Source organism: Drosophila willistoni, assembly GCF_018902025.1.
Source record: "Drosophila willistoni isolate 14030-0811.24 chromosome 2R unlocalized genomic scaffold, UCI_dwil_1.1 Seg167, whole genome shotgun sequence".
Classification (NCBI taxonomy): Eukaryota; Metazoa; Arthropoda; class Insecta; order Diptera; family Drosophilidae; genus Drosophila; species Drosophila willistoni.
In genome coordinates this window covers 17,780,247-17,794,296 of record NW_025814050.1, presented here as the reverse complement: position 1 = coordinate 17,794,296, position 14,050 = coordinate 17,780,247, and the positions used below count along the sequence as shown (strand labels likewise).

Sequence of the window (14,050 nt, the reverse complement as noted above, 5' to 3'; positions counted from 1 at the left end):
ATCTTTTTGGTATCATTCGTTGGATTATTGCTCTGTGAACCTAAAACACGAAAAATCAAAAGAAACCCACAAGCAACCAACAAGAAATGCCCTAAAATGCGGCAACTGTGTGCATTTGCCGCAAGGCGAATTGTGTGAAAATTGTGCTATCAAAAGAAATAAAAAATAAATAAACCAAGGCTGCGCACTATGTAAAGAAAAAGCAAGGAATTAGAGCGTTCAGTCCCATAGAAAGTATCTCTCGTTAGAGTGCTAAACATATCAAAACAACAAAAATAAATTTGCATTTGTGTACTGCATTTTTCCCAACCAAAAAAAAGGAAAAGAAAATAATCTACTAATATCACTTTACTGTACTACCAATTTGGTAACAATATAATAAACAAGTTTATACAAATATTATATACACTTGCACCACTCAAAAAAGGATACAATCAGCAAAAAACGAAACAAAACCCAACGGCGAAAATACTTGAAAATTAAATGCAAAACATAAACAATATTTTCAAAGTTGAACGCTTAGGTAAGTTAAAAAAAAAAGGAGTGCTAATTCAAAAAAAAGCAACTAAAACGTTTATTAAGTTAAATGTGAAGATTTTGTGTAATAAGTGTAATAAGAAGTTTCACATTATATAAAATTTGTTTCGTGCAATGTTAAGAAGATTTTGTGTTTATTACTTTTTCTAATTAGACTTTTGTTGAGTTTATTTTGAAAACGCCTTTCGAAAATCCAGTGCCCTGTGTATAAATAAACAGAATATGCTGAAAAAGCAACTTTAACCCAAAACTTAATTAACTCAAAGATATTCAAGTCAGCAAAAATTAAGATTAAACAAATCTTATAATTAAAAAATCTTTTGCCAAAAGTTTTTTCTTCCTTAAAAACAATCAAAATGGAAAAGATTATAAAAAACAAAACAAAACAAAACTTGTCTTGATGACCAAATCAACAGCTATTTTCTGTGTTTTCAACTCAATGAAACAAATAAACACAAGCAAAGGCAAATAAAATTGCATAAACAAATATCGAGTCATAAAATAATCATCGATTGCCAGGAAAAAAAAACAATAAAAATATAAATGAGTAATTCAATCAGATATCAAACGAGCCGACAGAATGGAATTAGCAAATAATTTTTAATTGTTTTACATAATACAAGACATACATAGATAGAAAATGAGAAAAATCCATTTCGTTTAATTGAATATAATGAATTTGATATAGTAAATTGTATTCAATATAATAATTTTAGTTTTAGTTGATTGGTCGTAATAGTTTCACAAATTATCAAGTGTGTTATCTAAAAAAAAAAACATTTGTCTAAACGGCTTTCTGTATGACAAGGCAGAAGATTTGCAACTTTGAAGTTTACTAAAATATTTCTAGTTTCTGAAAGTGATAAACTAATCGTATCTGATTACTGACAATAATAGTTTTAACATATTATATACAAAAAAATAAATATTACTTCACTTTTAAAACTTATCATATTGAAATGCTTTTTTGATATTTTCTGTAGATTAATACTATAGATTAATACTCTATTAGTTAGAGATTACAAAGAAAGCCATACATTAGGACCAGACTAAATATATTCAGATGTCATCTCTTTATAAAGAAAGAGTTCTTTATAGTTTAACGGATATTTAACTTTGTTTAGTCTTATCTAAACTTCTTTACACCTTTTTTCTTGACTTTATCAGATACTTTTCATTCCATGCATACCTAACCTAATTTCATTATCAAAACCGAAAAACTACTAAAATGCTTTCCCCACTCTCCTTTTCTCTCTCTCTCTGTCTGTTTCCCATTTTGGAATACCACACAGATTCCTATAAACAAAAGAAGAAAATTATAAGTTTGAGTATGTAGAAACACAACCAAAAGAATTCTCCCCTCTAACGCATTAATTAAACACAAATTAACAAAAAGTCAAACTGTCAACATCTTGGGCTAATCAAAATAACCTGCTATATCTTATGCGATACGAAATGTTACAACCAGAAGCACTAGGTCATAAAAAATAAACACAGAAAAGAAATACAAGACGAAGAAGAAGAAGAAAAAAAATAAAGAAATGAATTTCTTTCAAAAAGAAAAGATTTTTATCTAACAGATGCAGATGCTAGTTGTTGGGTTTGATTGTATCTCTCTGTAACACTCTCACACTCACACACATATTGCCAGTAATTTCATAATTTCCTTTGCTTTTTTCTTCATCAAGGTAATTAAGTGGAAATATGTTTGGCAATTAAACTTCTTCTTTCTGTGCCAGCACCCCGCACCCTCTTCCTCAATTCATATCATTTCTGGGCCCCCCCCTTCTTAAGTAGTTATTCATTTGTTTAGAATTGAGTGAAGAAGAGATATCTCTGGCAAGCAGTAGCCAGAGTAATCGCGTATGCATAATTAATTTCGTGTAAAAATCATAATTACAGCAATTAAAATTTTTGTGTAAACAAGTTGGCAGCACCCCTCAGGCGCCATTGAGGCATAATCTTAAAAAAAACTGAGCAACTTTTCTCCGCCTTCCTCTTTTTCTCTGTTAATGATGAAGAAAATCTTGTTTGTGGTTTTAGCTTAATATGCATAAGTTTCGATAGGAGGGGTAAAAAAAACCATCTTTCGTTGTAGTCTAAGCAGATTCTTATTTGTGTGAGTGATTAAATGATTAAGTTTTGTTAAACGAAAAAAGCAACGTTGATTGAGATATTTTTCCACATGTTTATTTTTTTTGAATAGACAGGAAATCTATAATATTTGTAGGAAGTTTCCATTATTATTATTATTTTTGTTTAATTTAGATAATTCTAATTCCTTTTAAACATTTACGTTACAAATTCCAACTGTCAAATTAATCGCCTTCTAAGCTTTCCACTTGGCTGACAACTTGAAATATTTTAGATACTTTAACACAGAACTTTTTTTGGGGGGAGGTTTTTTTTTTTGTGGTGTACTAATTAAGCGACGCCACCACAAAAAGAAAATTGAAAGAAAATGAAGAACAAAAACACAAGAAAAGAAAAAAAAAACTGTTGAAAACTTCAAGTTGCCTTTAAGCTTCTAAAGACACACAACAAATGTGGCAGCATATAAAATACCAACAACAAGAACTAAGTAAGTAAGCTGGCGCCAAGTCATTACACGAAAAATTCTCAACAACATGCCAAGTAATAGACACACACACACACACCACTTGGACACGTAGATACATAGATACATTTGGGTACTTTTTATGAGGCCGCAACACTTGAAAATTTTTCACAAGTGCAACCAGAATAAAGAGGAAAAAGGAACCTCAAAAAATTGAGACTATAAAACAGAGAAACAGCGAAATGGGAAAACCTAAAGCCAACAAAAAATTGTATCTTCTTCTCCTTGAACGAAATTGTGGCACCTGTGTGCATCTATATGTTTATGTGTGTGTGTGTGTCTGTGTTTCTGTATCTTCTGCTGTGTATCTTTTGTGTGCCGCCAAAACAAATAAACTTTGGGGCAAGTTATGACAGTCCAACGACTCGAGGCGACTCGCTGTGGTCGTTTGTTGTGGTCGCATTTTCTTCTTGTTGGTGGCTCGGCCACCGCACAGGAAACATTATTCTTAGTTAGATGCTAATTAATTAGAAGACAGGGCCGAAGAGGCACAACGACAGGCAGCCAGCTCGGGCAACACATTGGCCCCTAGGCTATCTGCTACATGTATCAACATATATTCTATGTATAACCGAAAGGCCCAAACACTAACTATGTGGGAAGATGTGTCCGTGTGAGGATAGAGAACTTCTGCGGCAAACGGAGAATGACAGTTTTGCCTCAATGCCTTGATGGATATAAATTTTCTTGATTGCTTTTTCTGCCACAGCAGACACAACAAGCAAACCAAACAAACATTCGCACAGACACGCGAGATTTAGGTGCAAAAATGAGAGAAAGGCAAAAAACTAAATGGCAAATGCAATAATTTTCACATTAATAGCGAACAAAAAATAGAATGAAGGAAATTAACTTAAAGAATTAAATAGTAGCGTAAGAATGTGTATTTCATTTATGTCTTAAGAATGTTTCATTCATATAGAATTATATTACACCAAATGCTAAAGGCTAACAACAATGATTCTAAAAATAAACCAGAAAACTTTATAATACTTTTAATAAATTCTTTACAATGGTAAACAAGTTTTTCAGTTGCATGTTCCTTAATATTTTAACCATCTAATGAACTTTAAATATCAAACATACTTACTAAATTAAACTTGAGAGATGAAAGATAAAAAACTGTGTATAAATAATCGAATTCATTAAGATTTTCGATTTCCGAATGCAGCTAAGAAATTCTTCAAATTATAAGTCAGTTTTTCTAATTTTACTTCTTAAATAAAAAACATAAAAAATGAATTAAGTTTACTTATTAGAAAAATAGTTAAATAATTGTTAGTTTTTATATTTAGAAATATTTTTGAAATATTTAATTATAAAAAATAACAAAATTTTCACATTAGAGACAATGCGTTAAATTTCAAGTGTCATGTAGGACTCTTCCCCATAATGTCCTTGATGTAGCCCAAGAGTCATATTTCAAAAGACCTCTACATAAATGTTTAAAAGTTTTTTCTGTTTTTGGTGAAATGCATTTGAGATTATATTTCTTGATTTTCATAAATTTTAGAACGTCCACTCTCAAGTTGATAATGGACATTTTCGGTGTAACCCTTTTTGAGTTTCGACAGCATTTGGCACTTTAACCCTGCAAAACATACTCACAAACATCAGATGCTCTAATTACGTAGGAAAAAAAAAACAACAAAACAAAATAAAACAAGTTTCTGGGCAACCCTCGAGTAGAATTTTTGTTCTGGCCTAAATGGGCAAGTTTCATTCAAACATTTTTGACACCTGGCATGTGGCCCGAGGGCGGCAGTTTAAGAGGAGTGGAAATTCAGGCACAGGGGAATAAAAAATTTACATGAGGAATTTTTTGGGTCTAAATGAATCTTGTCTATTAAATGTGTTGACTGTGAAAAATTAGTTTGCATGTATGACAAAACTTTTTCAAACTGATATCCAAAAAAAAAAACAAAAGTAGAGATGAGGAGTGGACCTTGATTAATGAATCGAGACTCGATTGTTGTGTGTGCTGCATACATGAGTTGCATTTGGCAACTTAGAACTTAATTACCAAACCAAATTTGTTGTCTCCCGCATTTATTTCTTGTCTTTTTTTTTGGGGCTCGGCTCGTAGACGACCCTGAGCTAATGACGTTTTATTGTTTTGTGATGCGTAAAATGTTTTTGTTCACGTAGAATCCACAAGTCGGTCCGACCAATGGCCAATTTTCCAAAAAGAGAGTCTTGCATGAATGCCTTTAACAAATCGACAGACAAAAGAGACGACTAAAGAATAGGAGGTGGAGTTTGGAGAAGAAGGCTACGTAATGCATGCGGGAAGTCATCATCGTCAGGCGAAACTTGATGACGAACGGCGATTCATTTCCGTTCAGTGTGGTTTCGGGAGAGTGAGACAGAGAGACAGATCGGGGCACTCTTCTACATATATATTTATACTTAATATGTCTTCAGACTTCAGTCTGATCGCAATTTTATTCAGTGAACTGTAACCGAAAGTTAATTAGCTCAACGAAATCGTCATCGGCATTATAATTTTATGAGAGTATATGCATGTATATACACTCATCTAGGGGCTCTCCTTCTCATGGTAGGCATTTTTACATAAACAGCGGCAGTGTCATCAAGCATGATAAGGGTCGATCCAAGTGATGGCTAAGGAAATGTCGCAGCACTTTTAATAAAAACACAAGAAGAGAGAGAAAAAAGCAGAACAAAATGCATAAACAACTGAAAAAGGAAGTGGACCTTCGTGTGTGTGAGTGTGTGGTCTATCATGTGAGGAGAAAAGGGTTTGACTTTGCTGATACAATAGTGTGAGAATATTTAAAGTAGAACAAATATACACACATATATCGAGCAGAAGAACAAAACACACAGGCAAAGTCTTCAATCAATACTCGAAGGAAAAAATCTTAAAGAAATTAAACAAAAACCAAGAAATCAAGTTTTCTCTTGAAGCAAAGTCACAGTCAAATACTTATAAAGGAGTGAAGGCAAACCGATTTTAATTATGAGTTTTGAAAAGTTCATAATTATGTATTTAAATATATATTGAAATATTTGCAAAGGAAATGCAGGATATTTGATTTATTGAGTGCAAGTCCCTTGAATATTTAACCAAAGGTAAAAATATTCTACAAATTTCATTATCTCTAAATTTAAAAATTAAATAAATTTAATATCTAGGTGAAGGTGATCTTTAATAATTAAAGTGATTAATTTTTAATGGACTTAAAATATTTTTCAATACAATTTTGAGTACCTCAAACTTCGACAGTCCGTGAAAAACAGCAACAAAAATAAACTCTTCATTACTAATTTAACATTGAACTTATATAAATTTTTATTTCAAAACTTGTAAAAAATAGGAAAAAATTTTATAGAAATGTCAAAAAGGTTTTGTTTTGGTATGATGTCTTTCAAATTTGCTTAAAAACTCTGTTGAAAATCGTAAAGTACCTAAAAATTTTCTTATTAACATTGACCAAGGATAAAATAATTCAATACATGTACTAATAAAGATCATTAAGGTAAAAAAAAAACGTCTATAAATTGTAAGCGCTTTTAAAAATTTTAAACATTAATTAAGATTTTCTCCAATTTATAGCTTACTGAATGTAATCAAATATAGAACAAATTCGCTAAATAGTTTACCTCTTGTATCTGCCTGAACTTAAAAGTTTTTCAATTTTTCCTTTTGTTAGTTCACAATTTTGTTGGCAATTGAATACTTGTAAACAATTTGCCAATCTAACTTAAGTCAAGTAACCACTAAGCTATTCATTTAATGCTCATTACCTTATAAAAAAGCAAAAAAAAAAAACAAAAGGCAACCACAAACACATACAGATAGATAGAGAAAGAGACAAATTCAAAGCTAATAAAAAGGAAACCTAAAACCTTTCCTGCCACACAGTGGCCCCAAACAAGCGTTAAATTTTATGACCACAAGACCCGCAAACCGATTTGAAACCCAACGGAACAAAAAAAAACCAAACTTTGTGTTTTAACATGCCGCCCTGTTCCGGGAGCCATTAAAGAGCCATATGTTTCGGCTTTGTGTCTATATGTAGTTATTTGTATGTTGTTGGGCCCCAACTATGTCACAATTGTCTAAAAAAGACTAAACATGATTTCTATAATCAAGAAAAAACAATAAAAAATTGTTGGTTAACTATAAGCCACACGTGTGCAACAAAAGGTGGAAAGACCAACAACAGCAATCGAGCAACATACATATATTTATCTATGAGAGATTTTGAGACCTCAACATTGCAATGATGATTAGAGGCAATTTACTTAATTGCAATCATTTGTTAAATGTTGGGTTTGTCATAAACCATAATGAGCAAACAACATATGGACAACGGAGTTGTCTTTCGATTCACCTGGTTTGTTGTTGTCTCTAGCATTTACCATGTGAGTGCTAAAACTTAATCAACCATGGCTAATTTGTCTGGACCAAAAAGCACACACAAAGACACACAACACCAACAAAAACACAATGAAAAATGATGTACCAACTCGCTGAGGCGCAGCTGCAATTGCACATTGAACCCTTTTACTTCCCCCCCAACCAAAAAAAAAAAAAAACCCCAACCCCAGCTCCGAAATGGAAAACAAAACAAAAAAATCGATAGAGCTTGAGTCTGAGCCCCTCAGCCCACATGTCATCCGTGTATGTCCTGGCCACGCTCCGTTGATCGGCCTAACGACTGTCTGTCCACCCTCTACCCACTTTTTACCCCCTATACTTTTATACCACCTACATAACCCATCTTTATAACTTTGTGTGTCTGTATGTGTGTGTGTGCTGGCATTTTTGTCTCGTCATTCTCATCCTGTCAATCAGCTCTTTGTTGTTGCAGCAGCCACTTACTACCGCCTCATTGTCAATGTCGTCGTCGACTCAACTCAACTCAAACTCAACCTCTCGTCTGTCATCTCCCAATCTTTCCTGAAAAAAAAACTGAAAAAAATGTTTTCAAAAAAACATTTTTACATATTTTTTTCGCTTTTATAATTCATAAAAATTCCTATAGAGGCGTACCACACACGAAGATGATGATGATGATGATGATGATGATGATGACGAGGAGGACGATGACAAACCGCAGACAAAGCGGGCAACAGGATGTTCAGTGGGGGTGCCGAAAGTTCTGTTACTTCAATTGATTGTCAAACAGGCAGACAGAGGAAGAGCGAACTTAGGTTTACCAGCTTAACAAGTTGATAAAAGGAACCGAAAGGCAGTTCTTAAAAAAAAAAAATACTTCGCTGTATACCATTTTTCTGATTTATCATATCTTTAACTTTTTCAAAATGTCATGAAAATCTCTCCCTCTCTTTTGTTAGAATTGCTTTTTTTTTGGCGATTTCCTCGTAAGTTACCGATGTTCTATAGCTGCTTAAAAAACGATCTTAATCCTTTTGATACATTTTACTTCCAAGCTAATACCATTTATTCTCTGTTGCAAACCTTTTTGATTGAATAAATCTGAGTATACATAATTTCTTAGTCTTTAAGAACCTTTATTCCACTGGTTTTACTTTTTTGATGATTTAGCTTCTTTTTTCAATCTTTTTATACATGCTGTCAATATCCTTTTGCTTCCGTGTTTGTCGCTGCCTTTCCCTAGAAACTTCCTGTTTGTATTATTGACATGTGATGACTGTCAGGCTGCCACTTTAGAGCAAACCACTCCCACATCTACATACATATGCCATGCGACTCTCAACCCTTTTTAAGCACTTTACTCACCACTTATAACATGCATAAAGTCTAGAATTTGCCGCATTCTTTTTAACAAAATATGAAGAGAGAGAGAGATAAAGAGTCAGAAAACTCGACTAATTTGATCCCCAGGCGCTGCTTGAGCCTGTCGGGCTGTCGGCTGGGTTGCCCCTTTCATTCTAGGGTGTCTTTACTTCACTTGCCTTTGCCCTTCTTACGCTCCAGTGCTTTGCTGTGATTTCCTCAGCTTACCAAAGCGTGAAACATTTTTTCGCAACCTTGCGACCTCACACGAATGCACGCCCACTCACTCACACCCACTCGCACCCACCACTCACTCACATTCACCCGCCGAGGCATAGAAATTCAATATTGCTCTCTATGTCTATGCTAATGAATAGCTCGTCCAAAATGTGGGGGCAGCTCTTCCCTTTTTGGCGTCTTCTCCCTATCTCTTCTCTTGCCATGTCTTTCTTTTCGTTCTCTTTCTTTTTTTTCGGTTTTATTTATTTTTCCGGTTTCCTGTTCGCCTCGTTTTTGCTTTGCTGCTGCTGTTGCCTTTTTGCGGTCTGACGCAGCAACTGAAAGTATGCAACACTTTTTTCGCATGTTGCTTTTTGCATATTTAATGGTCAACATCGTCCACAGAAAGGACAGACAAAATGGCGGCGACGTCGTCGTCGTCAGCAGCAGCACCGATTTTCGTCTCTTTTCCGTTTATTCCTCTATTTTCCTTCTTTTTTTTTCATTTTCGGTTAGACCTCTGTGGTTAGGCGTTGATTTGTGGGCGCGCTTCGTTTGTTTGTCGTATCTATTTGCGGTTGGTGGGAGTCAGGGACCTGATGTGACTTTAATGAACTTGGCTACTGTCGAAAATCAATACAGGGGAACGGGCTTTAAGTGCCTTTAAGCCCTGAAACTTTTCGCCAGGCTTTCGAGTGGATGACAGACAAGCAAACACACTCACACAGACAGACACAATCGTACGTACGTACGTAAGAGAGACAGTCAAGAGTCGACAGAGTCTCAAGCCTGTCACAATAATAGAAAAATACATCATGTGGGGCAAGAGACAGCTCCAGAGAGTAGAAGAAGTAGTAGAAGTGAGTGGGTGAAAGCATAGGCAAGAGGGTTAAAACGGAAGGGGCGAGGCTTCTGCATGTTCGCCAGACAGTTACAGGCAAATAAAAAAGTTGTCAACTGTCTTTGGTTTTTGTGGCTGGGTATGCAAATTTTTTTAAGCTTAGTATATACTACATAGAAGTGAGTTCCCAAAGAGAAAAAAGCCAGAGGGACAGAGCTCCTCTGTCTCCTGCCGTGCATGAATATTGAGAATTTTTGTTTCACAAAGTCTTTTAACAGTTTTGAATGCCACTGAACTGTGATTATTTATCATCTCTATATATTCAGAGTTTGAAGGTGAATTTATATAGCCATATAGATCTTTAAGAAATCTTCTTAAAGTCTAGACAGTTCTGAACTGTATGCAACGTATAAGTTAACATAAGTATAAATTGATACTGTACTTAATTTAAAGTTGTAGGTTTCTGTTTAATTCTAATCTCTCTAACTAAAACTCTGCTTGTTCGTTTCTACTCTCTCCATTCATTAGTCAATGGTTTTTTATTTTCGCCAGTTCTTTTTTTTCGCAGTAGTGACGCCTTCACAAGCTATTATTAAAACATCAAAAGTGTTGGCCATCAAATGTGACAATAGTCAGTAGAATCATGCAGACAGTGTGTAAGCCAGGCTTTAGTTCCTGTATGTGTCTCCAGAGAAAAAGAGAGAGAGAGAGAGAGGAAGTAGAAGGAGTTACATGATGTCTGTCTTTCTCTAGTTTGTTGTTCTTGTCTCTAGTTAGACAGTTGTCTTCCGTTTGGGCTTCAACAAAGTTGGAAGTTGGTGCTGCTGTCTGCGTTGTCATTTGATTTGATTACAACTGGGGGAAATTCGAGTCGTCGCCGTTGCTGCAACTGTCTGCTTAGTTGATGGATTATATGACGTTGTCTGTCTATCTGTCGGTGGGTCGGTCGTTCGGTCGGTCTGGGTTTCTCTCCCTCTCTCTTTTAACTGGGATATGGAACCTACCCGCATGTTGTTGGGCTTTAAGCTCCTAACTAACTGCAATCGCAGCCAATTTGTCTAGTAAAACACCCACCCAGCCCTCCAGCCCGTCCCCATTCCCCTATTCCGTAGACCTCTACTCAACCCGGAGCCTGTTTAAATGCTCGACTGTCTCTTGCTTGATTAGCGCCGCTGAATTGACAGAAATTGTCACTAGCAGAGCCACATGACAGCTGATGCACATAGCTGGCAACTAAACCTAACCCAGACGCAACCCATCACAATTTGCGTCACTTGTTGTAGACGCATTAAGTCGTAGCCATCCAAAACCATTCCCAATCCTCAGCAGCAGCACAACCAACACGAAAACATCATACCCCATTCTAAAGCAGACTATTCATCCTTTCACCATTCCATTTCCATCCATTCCATTCCAGTCGATGTGTGTGCATTTTGGGTTGCATTTTTCACTATGGAAAAACCCAAGCCCGAGGCACGTCAATTGCTTAATTGATCAATTTAATTTGACACTCATTCAAACACTCGATGCTCCACGCGTTTTGCGTTCAGTCAGATAGATAGACAGACAGACAGACATACAGTAGAAGATAAATATCTTTTGCTCCCGATTTTCAGCGCAGTCAACTTGCTTTTTGTATTTCGATTTATGCAAATTGTGTCGGGCCATGTGGCCTACTATGCATACATATTATACTATATATATATATCTCCTCTTGAATACACACGTTCCAGATTCTTTTCCATGAAAACTGTGCTTCATCAATTAATCAATTTGGTTGTTCGAGGGATTTTAGTTTGCTTTTCTGTTGTTGTTGTTGTTATTGTGGCTGCTGTTCGAGTTAATCAGGAAGTCAGCCGAAAAAAAAAAAACACATTTTGATGTTTAAATTTTTAGCGGGCTTCGCCTCGGCAATTTGTTTTTAGTTTTCAAATGGGAATTGGAGTAGAAATGTGCGTGAATGTGTTGACATTTAAAATGTGGAACGTTTTTTTCCATTTCCCTCTACATAAATGATTGATGAATGGGTAACCGAATAGGTTAGTTAGCTAAATTGAATGAACAGATGATGGTGCTTATAGTTAACACAGAGTAACAGAGTTAATAATAGTTTAAAGAGTAGGAAGTTGAAGATTTGCACAAAATTCTTGCTCTGTTTTTGCATTGCAAAACCCATCCATTATATCAGATGGTATAATCTACACCCAAGCTGAGAGAGCATAACCAATGATCATTGGGGAAAAGAAACCCCGTGTCTACCATTAGCCTAAGACTATTTGGCGATAAATCTCTTATGACAACCATTAAAAATGCAGTCAGAAATTGCTAGGCCTTGCCGCCTTCCCTCCAACATCTTGGCCCGATAGTTGCTGCTGCTAATGCCTCTCTTTTAGAGCCAATTGAGCGTGTAATTAACTAACTGTACATTTCAATTTATGAAATATTCACCGAACGAAAAAATGCAGAAAAACAAACAGCAAACAGCAAAATAAGTTGCCCAACTGGCTGGCCAGAGGCTGAAAAGAAAAAAGAAATAATATCAAAGCACCGCCAGGTGGTTCAAAAGAAGCAGCAGCAACTTGGCTCGCGGCCATGCCACAAGTCCGAGAAGCTAGTGTCACTATTAATTTAACCTACATTGTGTATGCGAGTGTGAGTGTGTGCAGAGACCGACTATGATATTTCTCTTACTCTCTCTCTCCCTCTTTCTTTCTCTACTTCTTCTTTGGATATTTTCTAATTTGTTGGCCAACTCTCAAAAGGCTAGACAACTGGGAACCTGGGGACGTTGAAAGATGAGCAATTAAGCGCTGAGTTATTGACAACAGTCAAGGGAGAAGGACACAAACACTCACACACACACACACACACGCAAGGTATATATAGGTGTAGGTGTAGGTATCGGTATCTCAGTCAGGCAGCAGGCAGCAGCTGTGTGACAAATTACCCCATGACATAGCCCGTTTTCCTGCATGTGAGTTTTGTGTTGCAGCAGGATGCCATCGTAAACCGTAAGGTACTAAGGAGCATTGGCCAAGCAGAGTGGAGTGGAGTGGAGTGTGGGGGGTGGAAGATAAGGTTGCTTACAACAAACCTGGATGGCCACATTTGTTAGATAAGCATCATCAGCAGCAGCAATAAAGAGGACAGTCAGCAAATGTATCCAAGCCTGTAACCCGACTACACAGATACAGATACATATATATTTTTCTTTTATAGTTCAGAAAGGGTCTTTAGCCACTGGCATAGATATATAGAAAAGAGTTATTTACTTTCCAGAGTGGACAATGCAAATGAGTCAGTAGATAAAATCGATAAGCAGATGCATAAGATATGTATCTAATCACAAGAAGATGCTTCTTTTATATATTATTTCTGTTTCTTCTTTTTGCCTAGATTTAAGCCCTTTTTATTTTGCTTCTAATTAGTTTTGCCGCTTCTCTAGCAGCTCTAGCTCGTCTCATCCCCCGTCTCGTTGTTACCCCCAACTCATTAAAATTAAAAGACATCAAAAGAAATTTGCAAACTAAACACAAACACAGGCCAAAGAGCCTAGAATGTCCTTTTTGCCGGCTGACTGGGCTGTCCACCTCCACCTCCGCATCTGTCCCCTCCGTTTCCATCTTCTATAGCTGGCTGAACTGAGCCTTGTGTCATCTCTTTTTTTTTTACCTTTTGCCCTTTTTTTTCTGCCATCGTCACCCAACTTTTTCCCCCACATTTTCTTGTGCCTCTCTTTCTCTCCCTCTCTCTCTCACTCTTTCCCTCTCTTTATGTATGCCGCATACTTTACATAAACTAAATAAATTTCTTAAGGTTCCTTTACCCACCCACCTAGCCATTGAAGGCTGGCAGCTTCTGGCTTAAATTGCTTATAGCCAGCTGGCGTCCTGGTTTAATTTTTTGCGTTATTTTTGCTTTTGGGCTAGCCAGCGTTAAATTAAAGCGGAAACTGGCTTAGAAAGAATCCTCCCCATGGGGAGAGAGTGAGAGGGAAGGCGAAGAGTCGAGGCTGGGAGCCAGGCAGCCAACATGTTTGCTTTTAGCCCGCTTTCTATGCTCATATGTCTGATGCGGCTGAGGCTGCGGCTGTTGAGGCTGCCGA

The 14,050-nt window shown here is 36.2% G+C and overlaps 1 protein-coding gene across 1 annotated transcript in view; it reads left to right on the top strand.

Moving 5' to 3' along the window:
- Positions 1-456: 456 nt before the first annotated feature.
- LOC6642489 overlaps positions 457-14,050 on the top strand; it is a 41,432-nt gene continuing 27,838 nt past the window's right edge. Inside the window, exon 1 of the mRNA XM_002065271.4 lies at positions 457-523. The gene's annotated coding sequence lies outside the window, so the exon portion shown is untranslated. The remainder of the gene's footprint in view (positions 524-14,050) is intronic.